The sequence below is a fragment of the Erinaceus europaeus genome, chromosome 11, assembly GCF_950295315.1.
Source record: "Erinaceus europaeus chromosome 11, mEriEur2.1, whole genome shotgun sequence".
NCBI lineage: Eukaryota > Metazoa > Chordata > Mammalia > Eulipotyphla > Erinaceidae > Erinaceus > Erinaceus europaeus.
The window spans coordinates 85,316,885-85,331,236 of NC_080172.1; the positions used below are offsets into that span (position 1 = coordinate 85,316,885).

Genomic DNA, 14,352 nt, shown 5'->3' on the forward strand with positions numbered 1-14,352 from the left:
CTTTCATATCCAAATTTGTCAGGCTAGTGATGCAAGAGAGATGACTCAGGAACCGAGCCAGTGGTGGTGAGGCAGTTCAAATCTTTATTCATTTGAACGCCCCAGAGTCAGATGGTAGCACAGTGAGTTAAGCACACATGGCACAAAGTGCAAGGGCTGGAGTCAGGATCCTGGTTCGAGTGCACATACTCTTCGAGGCCGGAAAATGGAAGTTGTAAGTCAGAAACAGAAGTGGTTTGACAATACCATATGTGGTTAGAAAAGGGGTGGAGAAAGGTAAAAGGGGACTGGGAAAGGTAAGAACTTCCTTAGCAACTGTTGTGAGGGGTCTAACTGGTAGGATTAATAATACCCTGCAAGCAGGGAGGGTCTTGAGGGTAGGAAAAGAATATATCAAATCAACAGAATGGGTGGGGAAATAGGGAGGAGACCTTAATTTGTTAGACAAAGCAGAACATTGATATGTAGATAATAAGAGACAGGGCTACTGTATCAAGGAATGCAGAACTTGCTTAATGTTTTAAGGAATGCCAAGCCCCCAAGGCAGAAAAATGCAGGGTTTCTGGAGACAGGGAATAGCTGACAGGGAAGCAATAAACTGAGGCCCGTACCTTTCCCTAGCTCAACCTCTGCAAGAGAGAGAGTCTGACCAGGAGATTTGTTTCCTCAGTTCCCCATTTTTGAGTGGGAAAAGCCTCACCATGCTCAACCTGGTTCCCACAGCATTCCCAGCACAAATTAAACTTATTTCATTTTTATCTAATGATCTATAAAAAAAAAAAACCTAGAAAGTACCAATGTATTTAAAAAAATGATTTTACAATGTTGCCACTTACGATGTATTTTAGTCCACATAGCTTTGGAGAATGAAGTGAAAGCTCATTAAAAAGTTACTCTACAGAGACATTAAGAACTGCATGTTATCTATGTTATGCTGAGTTATAATGATAAGCAAAACCCACAATTTCAATAAGTTAGGCACCACTGTTCTATTTATTATCTGAAGATATGTGAATCCTCATGTTGAGATTTTTATTTGGAACTCAAGAGAGTTTGAAAAAAAAGAATAACTAAAAAAAAAGGGAACTACATCAACTAACTTCAGTCTGTGCAAGATAAGACAGTATCAACTGTGGTCGGGAGGTGGCACAATGGTAAAGCTTTTGATTCTCAAGCATGAGGTCCTGAGTTCGATCCCCAGCAGCACATGTGCCAGAGTGATGTCTGGTTATTTCTCTCTCCTATCTTTCTCATAAATAAATAAAATCAGGATTGGGGCAGTAGCACAGCAGGTTAAGCGCACATGGCACAAAGCACAAGGACTGGCATATGGATCCCAGTTAGAGCCCTTGGCTCCCCACCTGAAGGGGATTTGTTTCACAGGCGGTGAAGCAGGTCTGCAGGTGTCTGTATGTCGTTCTGTGCCACGGAGGAGAGAGAGAGAGAGAGAAGATCTGGAGCAGAGAGGAAACACAATTCTTTATTCGCATGGACACCTCAGAGTTGGGTGAGAGCACAGTGGTTCAGGCCACATGGAGCTAGCCAAAATGGCCACCTCTCACAGCACCCTTTTCTGCGTCTAACCACTGAGGTGAAAACCGGGCAAGAGAGTGAGGGGTGGAAGAAGAAGGGCTTTATAGGGCAAAAACAGGGAGTGATGAGCCAGGACAAGATTGGTTGGGAAGGGCACTTTGATAATATCATATTAACTCTCGCGGGAACTGGCACTAGCCTGAGGGGACAACATGGTGGAACAGGCGCTCCGAGAATGTCCCAACTCTCATGGGAACTGGCACTAGCCTGAAGGGACATCTGCACAGCGTCTGTATTTCTCTTTTCATCTCTGTCTTCCCTCCTCTCTCTATTTCTCTCTATCTTATCCAACAATAACAACATTGATAACAATAATAATTACAACAATAAAAAAAAACAAGGGCAACAAAAGGGAATAAATAAATTAATATTAAAAAATTAAAAAAATAAAAATAAATAAAATATTTTTAAAAAAGACAGCATCAACTGAGTAAGAAGTACTATTCATGGAAGTAGCTGGGAAATTAAAATAATAATCATAATAAAATAGAGTTTTGAAACTCTAGATATAGTACATAAAGCCATTACTGGAGCATGCAGAATATAAACATTCCTCTCTACTGAATCAGAATGCATTTTTATCAAGAACCTCTAGCAATTTATATGTTATTAAGACAGAGACTGGGGGCCGGGCGGTGGCGCAGAGGGTTAAGCGCAAGTGGCGCAAAGCGCAGGGACCGGCGTAAGGATCCCGGTTAGAGCCCCCAGCTCCCCACCTGCAGGGGAGTCGCTTCACAGGCGGTGAAGCAGGTCTGCAGGTGTCTATCTTTCTCTCCCCTTCTCTGTCTTCCCCTCCTTTCTCCATTTCTCTCTGTCCTATCCAACAACGAATTGCGTCAACAAGGGCAATAATAATAGCCACAACGAAGCTCCAACAAGGGCAACAAAAGGGGGAAAAAATGGCCTCCAGGAGCGGTGGATTCATGGTGCAGGCACCAAGCCCAGCAATAACCCTGGAGGAGGAAAAAAAAAAAAAAAAGACAGAGACTGTTAGCAGTCCAGCAATTACAGGTGGAACTCTCACATAGAGTGACTGAATAAATCCTATTCAAGATTTATTATAACTTGTTATTTTGTTCCTTCTCCTCAAGTTCTTATGTTGAAGCCTTAATCCCAGCATTCCATAACTCTATATTTGGAGATAGGTTCCTTTGGAAAAAAAGTTAACATTTGATCATTAGAATGGATCTTAAACTAATATGACTGTGATACATATTCGAAAGGAAATATGGTGGGTAGAGAGAGAAGAACAGGGGCCAGGTGGTGATGCACCTGGTTGAGCACACATTACCATGCACAGCAAGCTGGGTTCAAGACCTGGGTTCCCACATGCAGGGGGAAAGCTGTGTAAGTGGTGAAGCAGGGCTGCAGATGACTCTCTGTCTCTCTCTCCCTCTCTATCTCCCCCTTCCCTCCATTTCTGGCTGTCTCTATCCTGTAAATAAATAAAGATAAAAAATTTTTAAATAAAGAGGAAGATTCAAGACCAGGGAAAAAGTGACCTTCTATCAACTGAATAGACAGACCAGAGAATAAGCCAACCACTTAACACCCTGATTTCAGACTTTGAAAATTCAGAATGATGAGAAAAGTAATTTCTGCTGTTAAAACTATTCAGTCTGTGGTACTTTAAAAAAAAAAAAAAAGAAATAAAAATCAGTGGGAGTCGGTCGGTAGCGCAGTGGTTCAAGAGCACATGGCTGGCACAAAGTTCAAGGACCAGTGTAAGGATCCCAGTTCCAGCCACTGGCTCCCCACCTGCAGGAGTGTCACTTCATAAGCAGTGAAGCAGTTCTGCAGGTGTCTATCTTTCTCTCCTCCTCTCTGACATCCCCTCCTCTCTCCATTTCTCTCTGTCCTATCCAACAATGACGACATCAATAACAACAATAATAACTACAACAATAAAACAACAAGGGCAACACAAGGGAATAAATAAAATATTTTTAAAAAATCAGTTAGTGGATCTTCCTTTCTTTCTTTATTGAAGGGCTAAGGGATTACAAGTATAGTTGTTGACACATAGGTACCATTTCTCCCTGTGACTGGTGATAGGTATCTTAAAAGTACTTGCTAACACTCTCACCCCCAATTTAGATCCTCTTCCACCATCATGTACCAGGACCTGAAGCTTCCTCTGACCCCACCTGCTGTACTTTTAAATGGCAGCCCCCCAGGCAAACTGCTGTAAGTCTATTCCTGAAGATGTAAAGAAGGCAGGGTGTAGTGACTAACAAAGCTAAAAGCTATTCATATTTCTAAGACCAAAAGCAACTGAAACTATAGCAGAAACTATCTTTATAGAAACTATGATAATGTCAATAAGGTGAATTCTGATGCCAAAGAACTGCTGGTTATGAGGTAAAGTGCATGAGAAACAAATACCTAGATGACTCACTATTTTATCCTTTAATGTTCTTGTTCCTCCTATTGACTAAGTCAAACGGACAGCCAAAGGGCAAGCATGTCCTGATGCTGTAGCTTGTATAAGTCAGTCTCCTGGGGGGAAAGTGGTAGAAACTGATGCAGAGTACACTCGACAAGCAAACAGAAATTATACAGAGTGTCACTTATCTTTCATCTTTCCCTTTTTAGAAACTACACCTATTTTTTTTATTCAGAGTAGCTATGCACCCAGCTAAATGAATTTAACCTATTCTATTTTTTATATCTCTTGATGAATGACCACATCAGTCATATCTTTTCTTCAAATAAAAATGAAAATTATTGGATAGAATTTAAATGTATGCTCCTTAAAAAAATACAGCTTGCTGGGAAGAGCCATTTTCCCCATCTTTTTCCCTTTTGCTGAGGTCTGTAATGCAGCTGACTGATTCTGACAGTCACCTTGGACAAGGAGATGACCTTGCTTTTCAAGGTCTATGCTAAAAACAGATACATGGAAGGGAAGTTGGTTTCTGACAACTGCACAGCCCACAAAGCCCCTAAAGTAAATTGCATTTAGGTCACTGTTAATTTGTGTTGTATATTACATTAAAGGGACACAGAAAATAAGAGCCCAGATACACTAGTTTGGCACAAGCATTATTTTGATCTGCAGGTAACTGATAATCAAAAGCTGTAATAATGTTTCTGTGTGTATACCTGGGTTCCTTCAGCTGCCTACAAGATAGGTACAAATTCCCCTTGAAGATATCCCATGCCAGACACAGAATAGCAGCTCTTACCACCTAAAGAGTTGATACAGATATATATATATATATACATATATATATATATATGTATATATATATATATATATATATACAGATGTTATGAAATTAGTCCTTGTCTTCCAGTATTTTCCCCATATATTTCATATATTTCAGCATCCCCACAGTCTAGCTTCCTTTGAAGTCTGAATCCTTTTTCCTTTGCCTCCAAATCTAGTCACCGTAAACTCTGCGAAAGAAGTATATTCTTTATTTTTAATTAAAGAAAAGGGGCAGGCAGTAGCACCATGGGTTAAACGCATGTGGTGCTAATCTCAGGGACCAGCATAAGCATCCTGGTTTGAGCCCCCAGCTCCCCACCTGCAGGGGGGTGGCGTCACAGGCAGTCAAGCAGGTCTGCAGGTGTCTGTCTTTCTCTCCCCCTCTCTGTCTTCCTCTCCTCTCTAGATTTCTCTCTGTCCTATCCAACAATAACAACAGCAATAGCAGCAATGACAACAACAACAACAAGGGAAACAACATGGGGAAAATGGTCTTCAGGATCAATGGATTGATGGTGCAAGCACTGAACTCCAGCAATAACACTGAAAGCAAAAAAAAAAAGAAAGAGAGAAAGAAAGAAAGAAGAAAGAAAAAAGATAGAAAGAAAGAAAGAGGGGGTGAGTGATGATATGCTAAATGTTTCTTGCTCTTTCTAAAACCACACATTTTCTCTACATCTCGTTTTCCCTGAAAACAAGAAAGAAGTCTATGTGAAAAGTATACTCTGCACAGAGTATGGGAAACACTCTTATGGTCAAAGATAGGAACCACAAGTTGTGTTAACAAGTTCTGCTTAACTCACTAGATCAACTACTCAAACCAAAACTGTTTTATTTCTCCATCCACCAGGGCTATCACAAGGCCTCTACAATCTGTCACACCAGGTGGCCATTTTTTCCTTTCTATTTGATAGGACAGAGAGAAGTTGAGCTAAAAGGGAGAGATGAAAAGAGAGTGGGAGAAAGAAGGGAGAGAGAGAGGGAGAGAGAGAGAGAGAGATGCAAATTTGCTTCACCTGAAGCATTCTCCCTCTTGTTGAGAAGTAAGGGATAGAGCCTGTGCATGGAAACATGTGCTTTCAACCATGTTTGCTACCACCTGGCCCTCTAACTTTATTTTTTGTATACCAAAACTTTCAAGAACTTATTTGTTCTATTTTTCAAAACTCTATTGCTTCTTTGTCTTTAAAACTGCATGTAGAGTAGCCGTTTTGGTATTCACTGTGGGTTTAATGCCTTATGGATCTCTATATGTAGAAAATCAAAATTTTCTTTTCTCTTACTAATCTACTTCATGTTGAATTATTTTGGTCCAGCAAAAGCAGTCAAAAGAGATGAAGGGAGAAATCCACCAAAACTTCTCCTACGTCTTTGAAAAAAATGGTATATAACCTCCCCAAATCTAATCATTAAGTATTACTTTTCTTCTTTGAACTTCCTATCACATCAATATTAATTTAAAAATGTGCCTTTTCTGCTTTTATTCTTTCCTTAGTTTAGCACACACACACACTCACATACACACACCAAGTTTCTGAATATAATATGACAGAAGAAAAGTTTTTCTTCTTCAACAATATAAAGCTTGACCTAATTCAATCTGATACAGAGATGAAGATGAGGAAAGCATACAAGAAATCTCACAAAATAATGAGTATATGAATTCTAAGAATAAAGCAATGTCTCAGTAGGTTTTATAAGAAATAATTATCTCAAAATTGCCTTCTGTGTGGCCCTGATAAGATCATGAAATTGTTCTAAGTGTCATATTTTCACTTATAAAGTCAGCTCAATATAGTATTCCTGTTGTAGTTAGATATTCTCAAAATACATGTATGAAGGCACTTAAAAGTAATGTTAGAATAAAATGAGACTAAGAATCACAATTTTGCATCAAGTATTAGCTCTTCAACGAACTAGACTGAGCATTTCATTATTTTTAGTTGATAATATTCTCAATCAAAGCTAAAATTGTATTAAATATTTTTTAACTATCTTAGATTTTTAGCTGAGGAGACTTTTTGTAAAGACTTATTTATTGAGGAATCAACCCAGTTGAGGTCACAGGTTAAAGAGCACATGGACTTGAGTTTAAGGCCCAGGTCCTCATTGGCAGTGGGGGAAATTTCATACTTGGTGAAGCAGTGTTTCAGGTCTCTTTTGCCCTCGCTCTCTGTCTCCCTTTACCCTCTCAATTTCTCTTTGTCTTATACAATAAATCAATAAATAAAATCACCTTAAAATATTTATGAAATTGATAAAATATATCAAGAAAAAAGGTAAAGAAGGGAAAGAAAGAGAGAGGACCAGAACACTGCTTGGTTCTGGTAAAAATGTGGTGTCAGAAATTGAACTTACAATTTTAGGGGCTGTAACCTGCAGAGTTATCTCTACAGCCTTTTCCTAAGAAGTTTTGATAACTATGTCATACTATTTTTAAAGTAAGGACTTTCCCTCATGATCTTGATGTAGTATATAGTATACTATTTGTAGTATATACATATGTTGGTTTCAATCATGAACACCTGCAAATTATATAACATTATGTTTCTTCAATAAAAATATAGATGCATTAATCTAAAAGAGAATTGTGACATAGGTTTTTAACCCAATAAATCAATTTTCAACTAATTATCTGAACAGACTGTGGACACATTAAGTAACAAATATAATACTCTAAGTATAAGTTTATACTAAATGTTATTTTTTTTTATTTGTAAAAAGGAAACATTGACAAAACCATAGGCTAAGAGGGGTACAACTCCACACAGTTCCCACCGCGAGAACTCCATATCCCATCCCCTCCTCTGATAGCTTTCTTATTCTTTTTCCTTCTGGGAGTATGGACCCAAGGTCATTGTGGGATGTAGAAGGTGGAAGGTCTGGCTTCTGTAATTGCTTCCCCGCTGAACATGGGCATTAACAGCCTGTTTCTTTCCCTAGTGGGGTGGGTCTCTGGGGAAGCGGGGCTCTAGGACATATTGTTGGGGTTATCTGTCCAGGAAAGTCTGGTTGGAATCATGGTAGCATCTGGAACCTGGTTGCTGAAAAGAAAGTTAACATATAAAGCCAAACAGGTTATTGACTAATCATAAACCTAAAGGCTGCAATAGTGCAGATGAAGAGTTGGGGGGTGTCTCATTTTGTAGATAGCTAGTAGGCCTATTTTAGTTATATTCCAAAGGGCCTATGACTGTACTAGTTTTTTTTTTTTAATAAGTTATTTTTAAAATAAACTTTTACTACAGTTCCAATAGTTTTCAATACCCAAAGGAAAGGCATTTTACACTTTAGAATTATCATTCATTTTAAACAATTCTATTATTGGGAGATATGACATGATTCAGAAGAAGCATAGATTGAATTAAGAATTCTAAACTTATGAGAATGATATGCCTTGTGGCTCTCCTGGAGAACAGTATTTAAAAAAAAAAAGTGGGTGGAAAGGGATTGGGTCGTGGTACACCTGGTTGAGCACACATGTTACAGTGCTCAAGGACCTAGGTTCAAGCCTCTAGTCCCCACCTGTGGAGAGAAAGCTTTACAAATGACTCAGCATACCTGCAGGTTTCTCTCTTGCTCTCTCCCTCTCTATTCCCCCTACCCTCTTGATTTCTGTCTATCTTTATTCAATAAATAAATACAATAAAAATTAAAAATAGAGGATAGTAGTTTTCCAGGAGCAATTTTTTTAGAATACATGTGTTTTTGCTCAAAATAAAAAAAAAATCACTATTAATTTGATAGTTTATCCTATACTCAGTATATACATTCTGATTGAACATAGACTGTAATTGTGTTCTTTTCCTAAAGAGTGTGTATATGTTATTGAAGATAAAGAAAGGAGGAATACAGAGAATAAAGTTCAATGACTGTGGACAGGAAAGATAGCTTAAAAGCTGGGTGCACAATTTGTGACGCACATGACCCATGCTAAAGATCCAGCACTATGTAGGAAGTGTTATGGTATCAAAGGAAGTTTATTATTTATTTTATTTATTTATTTGCCTCCAGGGTTATTGCTGGGACTCGGTGCCTGCACCACATGAATCCACTGCTCCTAGAGGCTATTTTTTTTCCTTTTGTTGCCCCATCAGAGGAAGTTTTGATGCTATTCTCTTACCTTTTTCTCTCTCCCTCTCTCTCTCACCCCTCTACCTTTCCCTCACTTTCTCCTTTCCCTCTACTCTGTCTTTGTGAGTAAAAAAGCATCCCAAGAATGATGAAATCATATATATGCATATAAAAATAAAAATAAATAAATTCAGTAATTGTAGTGAAAGGATGATGCAGAATCAATACAAATATTCAGGAAAAATTTTCAGTTATGACACAAATTATTAAAAATCAGATAAGAATGATAAGTTGTCAGGAACTGTAACATACTTAAACTTATGAGAGGTTATTAAAAAGGGTGATATTCTTGATCTCTGTTTGCTTTGAAGGATGGTAATATACAAAAAATAAGTTCACAAGTGTTGTTAAAATTTGTAGGCTCTTGCCGGGCGGTTTAGCTTCACGGCGGGTAACAGAGACGCGGAGACAACGGCTGGGCAGAGAAGCTGTATTTCTTTATTCAGGAACAACGATTCATAAACTAAGACAAACTAATCACCAAACAGACCTCCGCTGTCTCTTTGCGGCGGCACAAGCACTCTCCCTTACTCTCGAACTCAGGAACCGTCTCTTACTCTGGAACTCAGGAACCCAGGAACTCTGTCTCTCTGGCACTCTCTCTTACTCTGTAACCCTGAAACTCTCGAACTCAGGAACTCAGGAACTCTGTCACTCTCGAACTCAGGAACCCTCTCCCGGGGTTTTTTGGGGCGGGGCCAAGCAGGCCCACGAAATTAACAGGACTCATCCAATTCTCTTGGTGGGGAAGGGCTAGAACAAACCAATGTAAAGCATACGACACACAAGTTTGGACAATAAGCAGTAATTCATTATTGTGTGGTAGCATCATAACAGAAAAGTGCCTGAAGTAGCCTACTGAATTATAAACTGTTTGCTATTGAGGTAAATATTTTAAACTCATAATTTATAAATCAGATTCACTATTGAGTATTTTTTACTCTGCTAATAGGTTATATTGTTGAGCACAAAAATAACAGGTCTATCTTGGTTATAATAGTCATTTCAAGTATATAATTTCCAAAAAACCAAGTCTATCACACACACACACACACAAAAAAAAAAATTAGCAAGGAGACTGTTTTTGCAGAAGAAACTCTTTTAATTTATCTGGAGGCATTTCTCTGTAAGAATGATTTGTTAAATATTGGGAAATTTCCTTTTCCTCAGCTGGAAGATATAGACATAGATGATGTTTGAAAGAAGAAAGAAGAGTGGGTAAACCTGAGAATTCAGGAGCAGGGCTGGGAGGATTTTCTGATCAAAGTAGTCTGCTGCGTTACTGGCGACAGGATGCAGGTGTATATTTCCCGGAGAAGATCTGGATATCTTGGCACAGTATTCCATCACTCTTATTGCCTGGACGCCATAAAAAGCGTTAACATTTCGATGCTTTCAGGGATTTGAAGAGCAAAGAAGGGGTCAAAAATAGCAATTTAATTTTTTTTTAGGTAATAAAAACTACTTCCCTCTAGATTAAAAGACAAACATGAGGAATGATGTTTCCTTTAGATAAAAAGAAACAGATCACGTCCTTTTAATCACTTGAGTCCCCATAGTCCTAAGTTTAATAGTTAATATCTCAGAAGAGAAGCCTGTAGAAGTCAGAAACATTCTGACCTCTGTTCCATGAGTAAAATATAAAAAATTCTTAGAAAGAGATAAAAGTTGTTAGTACATTTGCTCATCAATAGCTTATCTGATTTAAATCTCTTTAATAAGGTTACCATGTAGCCATAATTTTTCTGTCCATTAAACATAAAACTAAACAATGAAGTAAAATAAAATCAATAAAATAATACAGTAAATTAAAACCAAAATATCCAGGTTAAAAGAAATGTGTTATTATTGTACTTTTCTCTTCAGTTGGTTTTTATACCTGCCTCCTAGAATAGACCTCCTTCTGCCAAGGATCATCAGATATTTATAACATCATTCACAGGCCATACATAATTGTCAACTTGAAAATTAGCACTGGGCCCCTTAGAATATACCTAAATTAGACCTACTAGCTTTTTCCAAAACAGACACCCCAAATCTTCATTTGCACTATTCCAGCCTTTAGGTTCATGATTAGGCAACAGTTTGTTCTGCTTTATATCTTAACTATTTTTCAACCATACTTCCCAGGGCTGATGACCCCACCAATGTGTCCTGGAGCCCTGCTTCCCCAGAGCCCTGCCCCACTAGAGAAAGAGAGAGACAGGACGGGAGTATGAATCGACCTGCCAACGCCCATGTTTAGCAGGGAAGTAATTACAGAAGCCAGACCTTCCACCTTCTGCACCCCATCATGGTCTGGGTCCATACTCCTAGAAGGATAAAAAATAGGAAAGCTATCAGGGAAGGGGATGGGATATGGAGTTCTGGTGGTGGAAACTGTGTTGAATTGTACCCCTCTTATCCTATGGTCTTGTTGGTGTTTAATTTTTTAATTAAAAAATTAAAAAAATAGTATTTAAGGTTATTAAGTAAATTTATCAAATTTTAAGTCCAAGTCCTACCTTCATTTGCAATGGCAGGCCTAGACCACATGTTTTTATTTGCCTTGTATGACTGCCAGGCTGGATGCTCCTTGTCCCTATTATGGAAGACTGTAATCTGAGACTCTTGACTCATGATTCCCCTTCTTGCTTCCAAGTTTATGTGATGCTTTTCAGCCAGTAGAATTGGAAAGGATTTTAGAGTGTTCCCACCTTATTTTATTTCTGTGTTCTCTATGTTCTGATTTTCTCTCTATATTCTACCAAAAAGAGCTTGATAAAGCAATAGTAACTACCTCTTTCCTCGCCTTGACTGAAAGATTTAAAATAATAAAATCATAGAAACTTGGATGTGAAGGATAATTAAGCAGATTATTTCGGTACTTTATTTTTCTCTCTCTCCCCCTCTCTCACTCCCTCTCTTCCTTCTCCCTCACCCCTACCACATCTTTCATTAGACACATAGAGGCAAAGAAGCAGAGAGAGAGTAAAAGAGACCACAGCCCCAAAATTTCCTTCAATGTTGTGGAGACTGGGCACAAACTAAGTTCATGCATGCTAAAGTAGAACACTACCCAAGTAAGCTATTTCGCCAGCCTACTTAGTGTAATAATTTCTCAATATCATTTTACCATTCCTTCCTACATTATTCTGGCAAGTTGTCATTTATGAACCATTAGTTGTATCATTAATTTTTTATTTTCTTTACTTATTTATTGGATAGAGATGGCCAGAAGTCGAGAGGAAGGGGGAGACAGAGAGGGAAACAGAGAGATACTCGCAGTATTGCTTCACCACTTGCAAAGCTTTCCCCCGGTAGGTGGGGTCCAGGGCCTCGTATCTGGGTCCCTGGTTGCAACATGTGCTCTCAACCAGATGCCCTGTATCATTAATTTTTAATTGATTTCAAATCTCTTTGTTTCTCTTCTGGTCATTTAATAAATTGCTACTGAAGCAGCAGTCACTAACAAACCATTTGCCAGTTCAGTCACAAAAGTCATCAGTGTGTGTGTGTGTGTGTGTGTGTGTGTGTGTGTTATGTATTATCATATGTCTTATACATATGATAGATTTTAAGCCATATAAATGGCATTAAACAAAATATGCCCATTTAAAATGCATAGTTCTTTGGGTATTAGTAAACTCCTGAGTTTAGTAAACATTACCAAAAGACTAGTTAATATCCCTTTGTAGTCAGTCACTTACACCTCTCCTAGCACTTGATGAAAAAAGACTCTTTACTAGACCAAATTTTAGTCAGGATCCTTGGGATCCTCTTCTTGACTAGCCTCTGACCTAGGGTTTCCATGTTTATATAAACAGCTTACATAATAATACATTGGTTTGGCATGCATGTGACATAGGTTAAAATCTACACTAGGCCCCAATGGAGGAAACTTTGGTGCTGTTTCTTCTCTTTCTGTCTCTCTGTCTTTTTGACTCTACCTCACCTATCTGGGGGGGAAAAAAAACTAGTTTTCCTAGAGTAGTGAAGCCCAGTAATGACAAGAAGGAAGATAAAAGAAAGAGTAAAAAGAGCCCTAAGAGGAATAAGAGAGAGAGAGAGAGCACTCAGTGAACTATTACAAATTTTTAAGTATCAACTTCATATCAATTCATTATAAATATTATGTACTTGATGTTATGACATTCACTGACCTGCCTTTTCTCTCTATAATACATTCTAAATGCCTTACAATAGCTTATGTCTAATCACCTATGTTATTATTTACATACTTGATCAGTTATATATTTTTAAAATTTATCTCACATTGAGTATACTTATATCTCATTTAATTCCAGTTTATCCAGCAACTTAGTTAACACAGCACGCATTCTATCATTAAACTGTAAGAAATATAATCAAAGGCTTTATATTTTCAACTTTATATGTCATGAAACACAGCTGAAAAAATCATCATTTTGTCACCAAATCAAAGGGTAGAATTGAAACTTTTCTTCTTCTTTTTTTAATTTAATTTTATTTATTTATTCCCTTTTGTTGCCCTTGTTGTTTTATTGTTGTAGTTATTATTGTTGTTGTTGTTGTTGGATAGGACAGAGAGAAATGGAGAGAAGGAGGGGAAGACAGAGAGGAGGAGAGAAAGATAGACACCTGCAGACCTGCTTCACTGCCTGTGAAGAGACTCCCCTGCAGGTGGGGAGCCAGGGTTCGAACTGGAATCCCTATGCTGGTCCTTGTGCTTTGTGCCACCTGCGCTTAACCTGCTGCGCTACAGCCCGACTCCCTACTTTTCTTCTTTTAAATCTGTTCCAAGAACTCATTAGAATTTATTCTTTTTAAAGACTAAAGATCACAGCAAAGTCTAGTATTGACACCCCCCAAATTTTTTTTGATGCATTCCAAATTAGATTTCTGTAATCTAATCCAACATTTATAGAAAGTGGAACTAAGTCTCAGATAATTTAAATGTTTTATGAAGATCAACTTAATGATTATTGACCCAATCAAAAAAGAAATTACCAAAGAATACTACAAAATCTTATTAAGGGAATAAGTACACACACACACACACACACACACACACACACACACACACACACACACCCCTACACATAGATTCTGAATCACATAAAGGGTCATTGATCTAAATTATCCAATATATATTATAACTAGTAGGCAAATCAGGTGTTTTTATTGTTTATTATTTTATTTTGTCTTCAGATGACTTTGTGTTGACAAGAAAGGCCACTGGATATAAATAAAATAATGTTAAATCATCATTTTAAATTTAAATTTGTCATGTTATATCTGTAGACTTTGTTTTCCTATTTATTTCAAGAAATTAAAACTTTAATATAAACTGTGTATATCTGTACTAACTTCTAATACATAGTTAAATATTCAGTTTTGGTAAGTTTATATAGTGAAAATGCACATATAAAAGGTAAATGTTACATGCAAAT

General features: G+C 37.7%; 1 pseudogene; it reads right to left on the reverse strand.

Moving 5' to 3' along the window:
* Nucleotides 1–11,560, reverse strand: part of LOC103122086 (TM2 domain-containing protein 1-like) — a 62,992-nt pseudogene extending 51,432 nt beyond the window's left edge.
* Between the last annotated feature and the right edge of the window lie 2,792 nt (nt 11,561–14,352).